We start from the raw sequence: 16,350 nt of genomic DNA on the forward strand, positions 1-16,350 counted from the left end.
GTGCCATTGGAGAGACCAGACTGGGAATTGTATACTGATGGAAGCAGCTTTATGGAACAAGGAGTCCGATACGCCGGATATGCGGTAACAACAGAGACTACAGTCATAGAAGCAGGAGCATTGGCGGGTACCACATCAGCCCAAAAGGCGGAACTCATCGCTTTAATTCGAGCCTTAGAACTAAGCAAAGACAAGAGAGTAAATATCTGGACTGATTCAAAATATGCCTTTGGGGTAGTGCATGTCCATGGAGCTTTGTGGAAAGAGAGGGGGTTATTGTCCTCTCAAGGATCAAACATTAAGCATCAAACAGAAATTTTACGATTATTGCAAGCAGTTCAAAAGCCAGATCAAGTAGCAATCATGCACTGTAAGGCACACCAGACTGGCAATACAAAAATAATAGCTGGGAATAATTTAGTTGATAAAACAGCAAAAAAGGTAGCAAAGAAACAAGCATTGCAAATGGCAATAATTCCTTCTAAAACAGTAACCCTTCCTAGGGAAAAACCGAGATATTCAGAGGAAGATGACAAATTGAGTCAGTTATTAAATGCTAAGAAAAACTTAGCGGGATGGTGGGTAACTCCTAATGGACAAGTAGTAATTCCACCTCTTTTGATGAGAGAGAGAATTCAAATGAGACACCAAGAATGTCACTGGGGAGCAGAAGCCTTAGTAACATCTTTGGGAAAACAAGTAATATCAGTTAAGATGTTGGGAATAGCTAATACGGTAACTGCAAAGTGTGAAGTAAGTTTGAAAACCAATCCAGTGATTAAGAAAAAGGTTCAAATGGGCAGACTGAAATCTGGTACAGAACCTGGAGATTATTGGCAAGTAGATTTTTCAGAGCTGCCTAGACAAAATGGGTACCAGTACATCCTGGTAGGGGTTGATACTTTTACAGGATGGCCAGAAGCCCTTCCCTGTCACACCACACAAGCAAAAGAGGTTGTGAAGTGGTTATTACAAGAAATAATTCCGAGATTTGGAGTTCCTATTGGAATTTCCTCTGACAGAGGTCCACACTTTGTTGCTGAAGTAGTCCAAAGTGTTAGCAAAGCATTGGGTATTAATTGGGATTTACATTCATCTTGGAGGCCACAATCTAGTGGGAAAGTGGAAAGGATGAATCAAACGTTAAAACGACAAATAAGTAAAATTTGTCAAGAAACCAGTCTAAAGTGGCCTCAGGCACTTCCATTGGCGTTATTACGAATCAGAGTACAGCCAAGGAGTGGAACCTCAGTCAGTCCTTATGAATTATTATATGGAAAACCATATGAGTCTCCAGAACGAAATCCAAACATACATGTGAAAGGAAAGCAGGATGTATATAACTATTTGCTTTCTCTAGGAAAAACTTTGACTGCAATTCGGAGTGCAGTAATTTGGAATAGACCTTTATCCCTGGAAAATTCAGTGCATGATTTCCAGCCAGGAGACTATGTCTATGTGAAGACCTGGACCTCTGAACCTTTGCAGGAGCGCTGGAGAGGACCTTTCCAGATACTGTTAACCACTTTTACAGCTATCAAAATAGCAGAATCAGATGCTTGGATACATTATACTCCAGTGAAGAAAGCACCTACTCCGTGGAAGACTGTTAATCGTGACCCAGAGACTTTAAAATTGACTTTGAAACATGTCTAATTTTTCATATCAGGTTATGATTATTCTTTGGATTTTATTTTGGTCGGTAGTGTTGGTGGGATCATGGGCTGACTTGGTGGACAGGAACAGAAGACAAGTAGAAACAGAACAAGTGATTGACATTCCCAAACAAATGGCTGAGGAAAATTTAATGGTAGGATTGATTAAAGAATTTGCCAATTTACAAAATGTCACACAGATCACTGCTTGTTTGCCAATACCGAGGGCAGTAGGTGAATCTATTCCATGGGGAATTTTAACCAAGAATCTGACCAATCTGGAACATAAAAATGAAATGACATATTGTAAACAAAGGCCAGTAACTCAATGGTATGAACAAGTAAAGGTTATTAGAAAACAGTGGAAGTCGCCAGGTAAAGAAACAGATTGTAAAAAACTACTGAATTATGATTTTATCACAGGATCCCAACCTAGTGCCATAACTCGAGTTCTTCTTCCTGGGGGTCCAAATCCCCAGTTAGGATGGTGTTCCTATGATGAACAATTTAAAACCAATATGAGCAAAAGTGTCATGGAATGGAAGTGTAACGAAACTGGCCAAGGTACCCAATTAGTAGCACAATGGGACTCTATATGGTCTATGTCCATATTTTCCCATTTTCAGTATATGGCAAGAACTTCTTGGTGTTTTACCTGGTATGGAAAGGTTTTTTCAGTATTACCCTGGGTTGATGATAGGTCAACTTCATCGGGAGAGAAGGAAAATAAAATAGTGCCATGGTGGAAATGTGAAAAAGTGTATGATTGCAGTAATGCAGACTTAGTAATCCAAAGAATTCCTCCGTTGGCCGCTGCTTTGAAATATGGTTGGTTTTGTCGAGGTCTTAAGAATACTCTCAATTTAACCAGCACTTTTACAGTTAGAAAAGGAACTTTGTTTAGTTGTAGAAAATCTACTATTCGAAGTCCAGGACATTTAGTTTGGGCATTAAGTGATGGAACCTGGACCACACATTTACCATTAGATGGTAAGATGAAACAAATTACTTTAGGCATGCCAACATTGTGTCCAATTTGGAAGAAATCACCATTTAGAGGATCTCTAGAGAATTTAGAATTGAAACAAATAAAGAGATCTGAGATAAATGATGATATTTGGAATGAACCATCTACAGGAGTGAAAATTGGCTGGGCACTGGAATCACTTTTAAATCCTATAGCTTCATATAGAAACAGAGCATGGCTCTATCAGTTAAATGGTCAAGTGGAAAAATTAGCAAACATTACCAAAAAGGGGTTTAAGGTATTGAATATACAATTACAGGCGACCTCCAGAATGACTTTACAAAATAGAATGGCACTAGATATGCTCCTACTTAAAGAACATGGAGTATGTGGATATCTCAAGGATAAACTGGACCACTGTTGTATCCACATTCCAAATGTCACTCAGGATGTGCAACATGATCTAGACCTATTAGGAAAAATTGAAAAAGAAACTGAAACAATTCAAAAGGATATGTCAGAAGATTGGATTGGAAAAATTTTTAACAAATTAGGATGGAATTTGAGCTCTTGGATACAATCTATAATTAAAACTTTGTTTCTGTTACTAATTGTCTTTTTGATGATCATGCTAGTTTGAAGAAACAGTTTACCAATAGAATTGCAGTCAATCGTATGATTATGAGAGAAGTACCAACTATTTTATCGACATGATCCATCACCAAAATATGTTGAAACAAAAGATATATGAATAAAGTGAAAGTATTGAAATAATGATTTTCAACACTTTCAAAGGGGGGAAATGTTATCAATTTGTTAATAAGTTAAGATTGATTGACTTTATTTGATTGATTAATTGATTTTATAAAATCATTTTATAAAATTGAAATATAGAAGGATAAGAAATATTTTTAATGAAACTTATAGTTGCACAGTAAAAGCTGCTATGAGATCTTCTGTACGTCCTGGACCAAGGCTAGAAGAACGGGCTGGAACCATTGTTAAAACTTAGGTAATAACTTTAGGGTTGAAAGGTTTCTTTGTATTTGACAGGTCTTCTGTACGCAGAGGTGTATTGAAATGTCAGAATATGAGATGAATGGGAACTGGGGAGAGTCGACTGGAACAGCTTGTGGTTACCTGCGAAGAAACCGTGAACTTTAGTAAAAGGTAATTCCGGCAGGGGGAGATCGCGACCACCGACTCATACACCACCTACCCAAATTGCACCCCAGACCCATTTCTGGACCTTTCTAACCTTTACTGCGCAGAATCGGATATAGGAGGAGAGTATGTTAATGATATTATGATTATGCATGAATACTTAATGTATATGTATGAATAAGTTCTATATATGGTGTCTGATTTTGAGACTTGGTGTGCGTTGATCGTGAGAGGACTCGCTCACGCACCCGGCTGTTAATAAAGAAGTGTCTGCTTATCTACATCACATTGGTGTCAATAAGTTCTTCATTCCGAGATTTTGGTAACACTGGGAGGTTGTTGCTGTTAGTGCAGATCTCTATCTCCTCAAAAAAGTTAATTCTCAAAGACTACCTGAGCTCAAGTGCAGCTGAGTGCTTATTAATGGAAGAAAAGAAGATTCATCATGGTGCCTGTGCAGCTCTGGCTGCTCTGTTCTGCTCCTTTTTGGACTGAACCTGAGGACTGATGGAATGAGCTTGTCAGGTGAAGGAAGTAAGGCAGGAACTGGTTACAGGATCAGCAAGGCATGTAGCCTCTCTAATTGCACTCTATCACATGCAGATAGGAGCTCTGACATTAAAGAAAGATCAATCCACCCCCCTTTAACAAGCACTCAGGTTGCCTGAAGTACTGGTTGCTTGTGAAAATGTAGGGGGAAAAAAAAGAACAGGAGGTAGACACAGGCTTTCTGCTGACTTTATCTGCACGGCTCTGCCAATGTCCCTCACTCCAGGTTGCAAGGTACTCAAACTCTGGGTCTTGAATTACCCTCTTTCAATTCTGCCAGTTCATGTTGGTCCTGACCCAGCGCAGACAGTGCTCTTTCTATTTCCTGACATGTTGTTCATAGCTCTGGCCAATCCCCTCATTTTGACCTGAAGCTTTTCTTGTCTTTCTTGGCTAGATCCACTCTTGAACAGTTATTGTCAGAGCAGAAGTAGGAATTCCCAAATCTATTGACCAAAGTCAAAAGCATCTCTGCCCTCCATAAATATACAAAAAATTGACCGGGTTGAGTAACATGTGAGTGATGCTCCCAGTGTGCATTAGGATTCTCCCTTAAAAGACCTAAAGAACAGGACTGAGAGATTAAGGGCTGATTTTAACCTGTCCAAAAGTAACAACTCTTTTGGAATAGTTTTCTTGATTAATTGGAAACTGAACATCTGTGGTGGCTGTCAAGGGTGTAACTGTCATCAAATGTATGGGGTGTCATAATAGGAGAGCAGAGGTGTCTTACAGAATGGAAAACTGGAGGCAGAGAGAACATTTTATATGACAGCTGAGGGGTGGGAAGAAAGGAACTTAAACCAGACTGAATAAAGGAAACAACGGTAAAAGCAGAGAGTTTAGTGCAAGATTGGGGAACCTGGAGTTTTGTAACAAAACTGTCTGCCACCCTCATCTTTATCAGTGATATCTGTGGTGATTGCAGGTTCCAGATTCTGTCCGTGTGTCTGTCTATTGGGTTATCTGTGCACTTCAAGAGTTCAGACTATGTTGCTGCTCCTCCCCTAATCATACTGTGAGTCTGTCTGGTTTTTCTTGGTGTCTCAGCTCCCAGAGACAAGTGACTGTGTAAATTAGATTTTACTTTAAAAATACATTTTTGTAAATGATTGTAGAGAAAAGTGGGAGAATGCAAACCCTGTCTCAAAAGCAAATTCAATTGGCTTATCCCCTCTAAAGTCGCCAGCTCTCTGAGCCAAACTCATGAATTTGAGTGGCCCGACTCATGATTTTTGAACATGGAGGGGTTGTGATACTGATCTTCTGTCACCACAGTATCAGATCATGTAATGCTTCTTTCTGATCCAAGTGGCCAGCTGGCCATAATGTTGCATGCTGGGATCTGTAGGTTTTGCTGGCCATATGTCTGCATTAAAGATAAGCTTGTTTGCTCTAGTCTAAGCAGACAATCTGCTCAACTTTATGCACAATTAGATATAGCCTTTCAGCTGCTGGCAGATTGCCAGTGTGGTCCTTTCTGTTGCGTGGAGTTTGGCACCCTGGGTGGTAGCATGTCAGGATCTAGAGTTGTGGCAGTTTTACATGTGCTTGTAGGTAATGGAATGGTGAAAAAATAGCAGAAATTCCTAGCATGCCTACAGCATTTTCACTTGATGACCTAATGTTGCATAGGTATGAAATAATGGTCACCTGTCAAGCATTGACATGATGGGAAAAGTGAAAATGGAGGGGGAAGGATGATTTTACTGTCACCATAGTATCAGATCAGGCTATGCTACATTCTGCAAGGACAAATGAAAGGGGATGGGAGAAAGCCTAAGGTACTAGCATAGACTGGAAAGCTTGGGAGGAAGTAAAACAGGGGATGCAGAATTCAGGTCTTTGGTGCTTTCAAAGTACAGTTCAGAAAAGCAATAAATTGACTCTGAGTTTTGTTACAGATTGCTGACTCAGATCACTTTGATATGGAGATAAGGGACACCAACAGGTTAAAAAACTGATGCAGTTAAAAACTGATGCGGGAGGGGAGGTATGTTGGAGGCAAAGGAAAAGAAAAATGTGGATAGGAAAAGATATGAGTGGAAATAGGATTTATAAAAGAAGACTTTATTCACAAGTCATGACTCCCAGTCAATAAAGAGCTGCTTCTGGCTGAAAGCCTACCACAGTTCACTGGTGGAATAAGGGTAGGAATTAGAATTTAAAAAGCAATATAAAAGAAATACAGAAAGTTGGGAACAATTAATGATTGATATAATTTGGAATTTATATTGAGTAGAAAATGACAAGGAAGCCAGGATAACCTGCAGTAGTCCCTGACAACTATAAGGAGGACTTTTTCAACTATATTGATAGGAGAAGAAAGCATAGTAATGGTACTGGAAACTGTCACTAAATGGTGAAGGTAAAAAGGCTGATAAGAAATGTGGAAGAGCAGAAATGCTCAATTTTTTTTTCTGGTTTGTTTTGGGGAAGAATAAGGACTCACATGAAATGAAGACAATAAAATACTCTTTCAGACAGTTTTCAGACTGTTTGCTATGGGAGGGTAGTTAGACAACCTTTACTGTGTGTCAAAAAATGAAAATGGCTGAGCCAGGTAAGTTACTGCTGAAATCATTATCTCAGGAGACTTGTGGCATACTTACGATGTTAACCTTTAATAAATCCCAGCATTGCAGAAATATTCCCCTAAACTTATCTTAATTAGTAGTTGTGATTTAGAAATCACTGAATGGGCATATTTCTGGAGAGGGTCAGAAGGGGATTCAGCTGGGACTAGTGCCAGTACTGGTATTCTTCAACTTATTTATAAATGATCTAGGAGTAAAGAATTGGTGGAGAGGCAAATAATGACAAGGGCAGGACAGCTACAGAGATCTGGTAAACTGGGCTTGCTTAAAGAAAGTACATTTTGATGTAGCTACTTGCAAAGTCACAGACCTAAGAGCAGGGACTGGAAGCCAGACTGTGAGTTGTATTCTGGAAGCTGTGGCTCTGAAAGGAAATCCAGGCACAACCCACTGAACATCAGCTCCCAGTCTGATCCTGAAACTTAAAAGGCTAATTTGATCTGTAGATTTATAAACAAGGGTGTAGCAAATAGGAACAGGGAGGTGATTTTTTTTCTGCGCATGCTGTTAGTGGAATCAGGACTGGATTACTGCACATTGCAAAACTGGAGAGTTACAGAAAAGAGCCACAAAAGGATTCAAGGGCTGGTGAGAGACATAAACAGTTCAATCTGTTTATCTTGCAGGAAAGAACATGAGAATGACTGTATTACACTGTGTAAATACTCCATGGAGTTTAAGTATTGATTATTGAAGATCTATTTAGTATAGCAGAGACAGGCGTAACAGGAATCAGCAGCTGAATATTATAGCCAGAAAAATGAAAATGAGAAACTAGGTACAAATTTTAACAGTAAAATTACTACCGGCTAACAAGGATAATGGAGGAATTTGTGTCTCTTGGTATCTTAGCATCATTCTGGATGTCTTCCTGGGAATTGTGTTTTAGCCAAAGGCAAATCTAAGTTGCTAGTCCCAGACATGAGTAACTGAGTTAAGTTTAATGTAGGAGTACAGAACAGGTGATTTCCTGATATGCCTGGCTGTAAACTTGATGACAGCCATAGAGGGTGATTTTTAGTTTGGGCTTCTTCATTGTCAGTGACATTAACGCAAAGGTGTCAATGTGTTCCTGAGACAGCGACTCTAAGCACAGGACTCTCAGTACAGCTGGCTTTACACTCTGAACTATGACACACGAAGGCTCAAAAGAGGACTGAGGAGATTCCTGACATTGCCATGCATTGTGTAGGGTAGACTGGGGAGGTGAGACCTCTCAGATGTAATTGCTCTGGCTCTGTTATGCTGGGATTTTGTAGCGTCATTCTAAACGGGTATACAGTGGCAGGGTGGATCATAGTGGGTCTTGTCTAGTTGCTGTTTCATGATTCAGCCAGAGAAGTGCCTAGAGAGAAGATCGTTTACCATTTTGACTGCGGAAGAAGTGACAGCCACTCAGTCTGTAGCTCCGTTTCTTCACCTGAAAGTGCAGTGATTTTGAGGCATTCCTTACACAGCATTGCAGACAATGGGATTTGTGGCTGTTTCCTTGGCTGAATACTTTGGGCACTAGCCTTTCTGCAAACTTGCTGAACAGTAGCCTGGGTTAGAACACTCATAACCTCCTGTTCTCTGAGCTTCATTGGCACGCTTTTTACCGGTTTAGCAACAGCTGGTGCTTAATGGGCCCTTGAAGATAGAGAGGCTGCGTTTCTAAGAGGAGGTAATTTCCTTTGGCCACTCTCAAGGCCCATTTTGGTAGCTCCATCTTGGTTGCCCCAAAAGTCCAGGTGCTGGAAGTAAGGTGGCCAGGAGGCATGAACCTGCTTTATCTCCATGCATTAACACAGCTAATTAACTCCCTTTCGACCCACCCTCCAGGCGATTAATCCTCTATCAGCCTAGTCTCCAGCCACTTGAAGAGTCTGTGTCTGCAGAGGTATTTACAACCCCCAGCTAGCTAGCAGAGAGCAAGCCTGCCCGTTATCAGGGCTCTAAGGCAAATGGCTATCTCCCCAGTGGCCTTGCAAAATCCAGCAGTGCTATGCTGTGCTGGCCACCTACTTTCACCCAGCCTCCCTTCTCCGCTAACATTTCACAGATGTGACCTGAGCCCTCCCCTTTCATTGCTTAACAATAAGCAGCACCTCCCCAGCTCTGTGAAAACTGAGAGCAAAAGCACTTTACTTCTTAGCCTGCCAAGAGCCACACGGGGACAAGGCTTTTCAAGCTGTCTTGCTGAAATTCAAACTAAAAGACCCATAATGAATGAGAGGGTAGTGCTTCATATTAGCAAGGATAAAAAGAGGTAGCCAAAACATAGAACAAAACTCCTAGTGTGGCTCACAGCTATCCTCATTCCTGGTTAGGAGAGGTGATCTGTAGGTCTGGTAAATGTGTGAAACTGAGCTACAGCATCCCATGGAGTTACCTGACATTTATAGAAGTGTTTTTGACAAACTTCATAACACAGTAGTACAGAAGGAGTAAAACAGATTAGCGTGCATCAGAACAGTCGGCTTTTGGATGTAAAAATCGAACCAGTTAGCTCAGTGGGCTATTACTTAAAGCATTGGTACCTGAAGTTCTCTGTTAAAACTGAAGTCATCCATCCCTAGAAATAGTTCCAGGCTGGCCGTAGCTGCTGCTTTCCAGCAGGGCGCACTGTGGTCCAGGCGTTGTCAGTGCTGAGCACAGAAAAGGAGACTATAGAACAGCAAAACGAGAAAGAAAAGCACCGAGAGCAGCATCAAATTGAGGAGAAGGTATGGCCTGAGTTTCCAGGCTGTGTGTGGTATATTGACCTTCTGAACTGTAGGTATGGAGAAGCTACTCTGTCCCTTCCAAGCTTAGGCAATTTCTGGAATGGTCCTGGGGCTTTTCAATAGCTTTCTTCGCACCCTTAGTGATTACAGGCATGCAATGGATGTACACAAATACGTAAGCATGTCTCCTACATCCTTCAAAAGTAGAGACACTCTTCATGTTTTTGGACTGAGGAGCCTTTAAAGGCTGTTAAGGCTACGCCTGCAGCGACCCAAGAGCATTGCCTGGGAGCAATACAAGATGCTGTCCCTCTTACAAGCTGGGGTGCTGCCAGCTCAGGAGTTCAAGATCAGACTGGAACCTCTCCTGCTATGTTGCCACGTGAGGACTCCAGAGCCAGCTGGTATTATAGCTTTTGACTGGCTGTCTGTGGTCTGCTTTGATTTCTGGAAAGGAGTCTGTTTTCCTTGGGCTCTGTGTCCATGGGTAATAAAGCCGTGCATTCACTGCTTTTGGGTCCTAGGTCTGTATCACCGCAGGGGTCTTGCTTAGTCAGAGACCTTGGATGAGTTTATACTGGAGCAGGGCTGCCCATCAACCGAGAGCTGTGGTGGAATCCTTCACTCTCCTGACTGCTGCAGTGAAAGGAGGAGGACAGAAGCAGAGTCTTCCGTAGCAACTTTCCAGGGATTGTATTTGAGTTTTTTCCTTCTCAGTAAAAGAAATCATGGCCCACCCTGTCTCCATTTCAGCTCCTGGTTCATTGGACATGAAAAGGAGATGAACTTCTTGCTGAACTGATGGGAAATGCGGGTGAAGCCTCTTAGAACCAGAAGTTGTAGTTTTATCACCACATCGGTCAGCCTTGGCCTAGCCCTTTCTCTAGGGAATGATGAAAAATTACTTGCAGGGGAAAGCCCAGGGCAGTCTGTATGTCACTGAAGTCACAACAAGTTGAGCTTTTGCTAGGAGTGATCTATTTCTGAGTGGCAGCTCCTGCCTGTGCAGCAGCTGGCATTGGTGCCAGCCCTGTTTATAGCTTTGCTTTGCTGTTTGCTGCCCCTTTGGCCATAGAACATTTGCAGGAAGGAAGTAATGGGCGTTGTCTTGCTTTACTGTATGCAAATGTCATATAGATTGAAATTCTGCAGGCTGAATGGGTGCGTGGCTGTGTGTAGAGGGAAAAGGATGAGACAGTTCATCTATGGGTATATTTGTATGGCAGTTGTGCTGTGCAGGTTGTGCTGTGCAGAGACAGCTAAGATATCCCAGGCATTAGAAGACGCTTAGCCATCTTTAGTGTTCAGAATTAGCTTGAATATCAACACAACTGCACTGTGCTGTGTGGATACGCTCAGTGTGACAGTCTTCTCAGAAACTGGTAAGCTCTTCAGGTAATTCGGGCCAGAATTTAGTATCTAGTTTAATATGAGAATATCAACAGTTAATAATCCATGCCATCTGTTCCTCACCCTAAGCCCTTTTAACTAGTCCTGCTAATTTGATGATGAGGTAAGAAGTACAACTGGGGGACTGACAGGGCTTGTAGCCTTGCCCCTCCTGCAGGAGAGCGAATTGGATGTCCTCTAAGCATTCGATGGGTTTTGAATCCCAGCATCGACTGCTTTGTGTTCTCTCAGAATTCAGAGATCGATGTGAGGTTCTTTGCCCCTAATCCAGCCCCCGTTCATCATTATCACCTCCTCAAAGTGGCCAGTGCTTTGTTATCAGGAGAGGCAAAATCTTACAAGGTGGCCATAATCTCCTCTGAGAGTCAGACAGATACTCTCCGTGGGTAAGAAAGTGACAGTGACTGAAAGCTCTAGGGGGAAGCAGGCTAGAACAAAGCTGTCCATTGCATCCTTTCATCAAACTGTTAATCTTTCTTTCAAAGACATCACATTTGTTTGGTGACAAAAGCCCCAAAGAAGCTGAATTGAGCCTGAAATCCTGTAGCAAGATTTAGAGGAAGCGTCTTTCATTCAGAGCAGGGAGGGGCGAGAGTCCTTCTTTTTCTTCCTACCAACCAATGGGCTCACAGAAGCCCACGAAGGTGATGGATTAATGCAGGGGCTCCCCAGGTAGATGCTACGTGACTCATGCCACGCTCCAAAAACGATTCCACAGCGACCAGCTGAACAAGAAATACAGAGTGTGACAAGATCCAGCATAAACTTGTGCTTTGGAAGGAGGGTGCTTTGCCTCTCTGAGAGATTTGTAAATTTACTACAGAAGACCCAAGATACAATGATCAGTATTACAGTTGTCAGAATCCAAATAGCACAGATTTTAACCAGTTTTTCTACTCCTAAGTTTTGATTGTATATTGTCTTGCTGTTTCCTCTAGTGCACAGCCCTGTTCCAAATCTTTGTTCTGGATGCTTTCTGTGCAAAGTCTGCATCTTTTTCTCAAGGACAACAACAAAAGTTAAAAGGATTCTAGCTCTATTCTAATTATCAGGTGGATTTAGGACTTAAGGGCAAACTAACTGGGCTATAAGGGAGGCTGTAATTTGATGTGTGTTACTTCTGTGCTAGCTTTTTCAGTCTTTCCCATCCTTTGCTGCTCATTTATGTCTGTGTATTGTCCCTTCTTTTGTGTTGGCATTGCTGGCTGTGCAGCCAGATTTCAGCTGGAAAAATAACTTTATTTTTGGCTAAACTATTTTTCAGCCAGATTGTTCCCTGACCTGGTTCACTGAGCAGTAAATAAACACTTTTGTGGTCTCTGTGATGGAAGAGTGATGAGGAGGGGAATAAGGGTTTGGGGGCAGAGCCTGCTTCAACTGGATTAAGCAGCACTGTTGTCAGATGTCTAAGTACGGCCTCATTTCAGCCAGTACTTGGAGGCTTCTGAATACTGTGCTCCTGGGATAACATTGCAACGCCTGGGTCTTCCTTGTCAGCAGGAAACAGGTACTTTGTGCGTAAATGGAAGGCCCAGGGCTGTCTTAATCATTTGTGCTGCAGAGGCATCCCCAGTGGGGGAGGATAATGGAGAGAAAAACCCTCTGAAGCGAGACCATTTTACTTTGAGGTTTGGGCATGGTTGTATTTGTGTGTCAAAGATGTGGCAGGCATTAGGACCACGCAAGAGCCACTTGGAAGCATCTGACTGTTTGTAAACTGTGCTTTCCTGGCTCTGGAGGCTTTTAAAAATAGTACCGAACCTGCAACCAGTCTGTGTTTTTGTTTAATTATTATGAAATAGTTATATGGGGAATTGGAAATATTGACAGCAGTGTTAACGTATGGGGTGCAAGTGGTGTGTCAAGCAAATGAAAGAGATTTAGTTTGTAGCCAGTAAGTGGCATGAAGGAGTCTGAGCCCCACATATAAGAGCGTTTGGATGTGTGTCCTTATGGCTGGTAGGCTGTGCGTCAAATGTCTGTGCAGCAAAATTTCCTTACAGCTGCTCTGCGGGAGCAGGCTGGAAGCTAGGACCATGCGTGGCAATCAGTTAGCTGAGGGGAATGTGCGCGGGCTTGTCTAGACAACAATTAACATGATGAGCTTGTCTAGACAGCAATTAACATGATGAGGCCTGTTTGCAGAGCACAGGGGAGCGGGAAACGGATGGCGCCAAAGTTGGTGCCAAGGAAAGGCAACACCTTGCTGTTAATTAGCCGCCAATCAGGGATTGCCTAGTATGCAAGGCTTAGCCTCAGGAACCAATTGGTTTAAGACGCGCAGCCTTTGAAAGTGTATATAAAGTTGTGCTCCTGTACAATAAACCGACATTTGCTTGCATCAAGCTGCGTCCTGTCTCCTCATTCGCCGCAAATTGGTGACCCCGACGTGATACGTTTAAGGATCTAACGTGAAGGGCTCTCGAATCGCCCATCTGAGCGACATGCAGCGAATCCCACAGAACTTTGAATGATCTGCTGAAAGGAAGCAGGAGGCGGCCAGAAATCCCTCCGGAGGTGAGAGGTGAGCTGTGGGGAATCCGTAATGGGGAATCAGGCTTCGTCCCCAGAAGGAGACGTTTATGAGCTTATGAACGGTCTTCTTAATAAACATAAGAAAAATATCTCTGGACAAGACCTTAAAGCAATGCTCAGGTGGGTGCAAGTAAATATGCCCGCAGTGACTGCATCTACAATTTTTACGCGGGAACTTTGGGACGACACAGGGGTGAAATTGTGGGATTCTGCGACAAAAGGCAATACTGAGTCCCACCATCTGCTCTCTTCGTGGAGAGCTATTTTTGAGACTATGAAAGCAGAGGAAGGAGAGGGGGAGGAATCGCAAGCTCCTACAGCTCTTTCCTCATCAGCCTCTAAGTCACAGTGCTCTAGACCCCTGGGTGTCAATGCAGTGGGGTATCCGCCAGAAGAAGATCCTTTTGACCCAGGACCGATAGACCGTGAAAAAGAACCTGATTTACACCCTCCTGATCTACGTGATGTGTGGACAAAAATAAAGAAACAAGCCTTAAAGGAGGGGGATTTGGACATGGCTAAAACTATAGTTGCTCCGGTCTTGTATTCTCAGGGTCGGGCAGGGGGAGCACGATGGGAGGCTCTTTCCTTTTCGGTTGTTAAAGAACTGCGCCGCACTGTTACGGAACGTGGTATTTCTTCTCCCTATTTTATAAGCCTGTTATCTTCTGTGTTTGATACTTATATCATGACTCCTCATGATTTGAAATCTTTAGCACGATTGTTACTAACCCCGACTCAGTATACGTTGTGGGAGTCGCACTGGAGAGGGGGACTGCAAGCACTCCTGCTCACGTACGTTAACCATAATGATGCTGCATTAGCTGCACTGACAATAGAGCATCTTACGGGCACCGGGGCACGTGCTGATCCGGTAGCGCGGGCTCAACACTGCCCCCGTGCGGCTCTCGAGGCAATTAGAGAAGAGGCGAAAAAGGCTTTTTTCCAGGTCCCTGACGTACAAAAGCCACAAAAAGCTTTTACTAACATCACTCAGGAGTCTCGAGAACCTTATATGCAGTTTATTGATAGACTAAAACAGGCTTTGGAACGTCAAGTAGATAATGCGGAAGCTCGGGATATATTGCTAACAAAACTAGCTGTTGAAAATGCTAATGCTGATTGTAAAAGGCTACTGAAGTCTCTTCCCAACCCGAACCCCACTTAGGTGGAAATGGTGGAAGCATGTAACCGAATCGGTACGGTTGACCATAAGTTTGAAGCTATGGCTGCTGCTTTTGCAACAATGCGTGGTGTGGGGAATTGCTATGGTTGTGGTAAGCCTGGCCATTTAAAGAGAAATTGTCTTGCTTGGGCTGCGGGGAATAAACAACAACCTCCTGGTCCTGGAGTTTGTCCGACATGTCGGAAAGGGCGTCATTATGCTAATCGATGTCGATCTAAGTATGACTTCCAGGGACAACCGATACAGGGAAACCGACCGCGGAGCGCGGGGCAGCGATGCGCGCAGACACAAGTGCCACAGCTGACATTTCAACAAGCTCGGAGAGAAGCACCGACACCTCAAGTCTCTGTCCAGCAACCTCAGGCAGCACCGGATTGGACCTGGCAACCTCACACACAGTAACGTTGCTCGATTCCTCGGTTCATTTATTATCAACAAATGTCAAAGGACCATTACCCCCTGATACACAGGCTCTATTAATTGGTAGATCTTCCACAACATTGTCTGGTCTATTTGTTTTACCAGGTGTTATTGACTCTGACAGTGTGGACGAAATTAAAATTATGGCACGGACTCCATTTCCACCTTGTACGATACCTCAAGGTAGTAGAATAGCGCAATTGATTTTGATCCCGGCAGGGGTAAGCTCTCTTACCTCTGATCACCCTCCGCAGAGGAGAGGAGGTTTTGGATCCACAGGGTTACCTCACATTTTGTGGGTACAATCCATTTCTCCACAGCGACCTATGTATCAGTGTACCCTTATTTACAATGACCAACAAATAGCACTAAATGGGATCATTGACACTGGAGCTGATGTCACCGTAATTTCTCAAGCCAAATGGCCTCCGCAATGGCCACTGACTAATGTCTCTCAGGCACTGGCTGGGATAGGGGGGACCGGTAATAGTCGTCAGAGTTTGGAACTAATTCAAATTCAAGGACCAGAGGGACATGTGGCTTCTGTTAAACCTTTTGTGCTGCCTGTCCCTATGGTTTTGTGGGGACGTGATGTATTGTCACAATGGGGAATGTCTATCCGTACACATTTTTAGATGGGGCCATTGAAGTGCGCAACACCCTAAAAATAACTTGGAAGTCTGATGTTCCTATTTGGGTGGATCAATGGCCCCTTCCTTTGGAAAAACTTCGCGCACTTCAAAACTTAGTCTCAGAACAACTGTCCAAAGGACACATTGTGCCCTCTACCAGCCCATGGAATTCACCAGTTTTTGTTATTAAAAAACAAACTGGCAAGTGGCGCTTGCTCCATGATCTCAGAAAAATTAATGATGCTATGGAAGATATGGGAGCCCTCCAACCCGGGCTCCCGTCTCCAACTATGATCCCTCGACACTGGCATCTGACTGTCATAGATCTTAAAGATTGTTTTTTCAGTATCCCATTGCATCTAGATGATACACCAAAATTTGCCTTTTCCATTCCAAGCATCAACATGCAAGCTCCGTTGCAGAGATATCAGTGGGTTGTACTGCCACAAGGTATGAAAAATAGCCCTACAATGTGTCAATGGAATGTGGCGAAAATACTCAGTCCTGTCCGAAATGCTATGCCTACTGTG

Source organism: Falco biarmicus, chromosome 16 (assembly GCF_023638135.1).
Source record: "Falco biarmicus isolate bFalBia1 chromosome 16, bFalBia1.pri, whole genome shotgun sequence".
Taxonomy (NCBI): domain Eukaryota; kingdom Metazoa; phylum Chordata; class Aves; order Falconiformes; family Falconidae; genus Falco; species Falco biarmicus.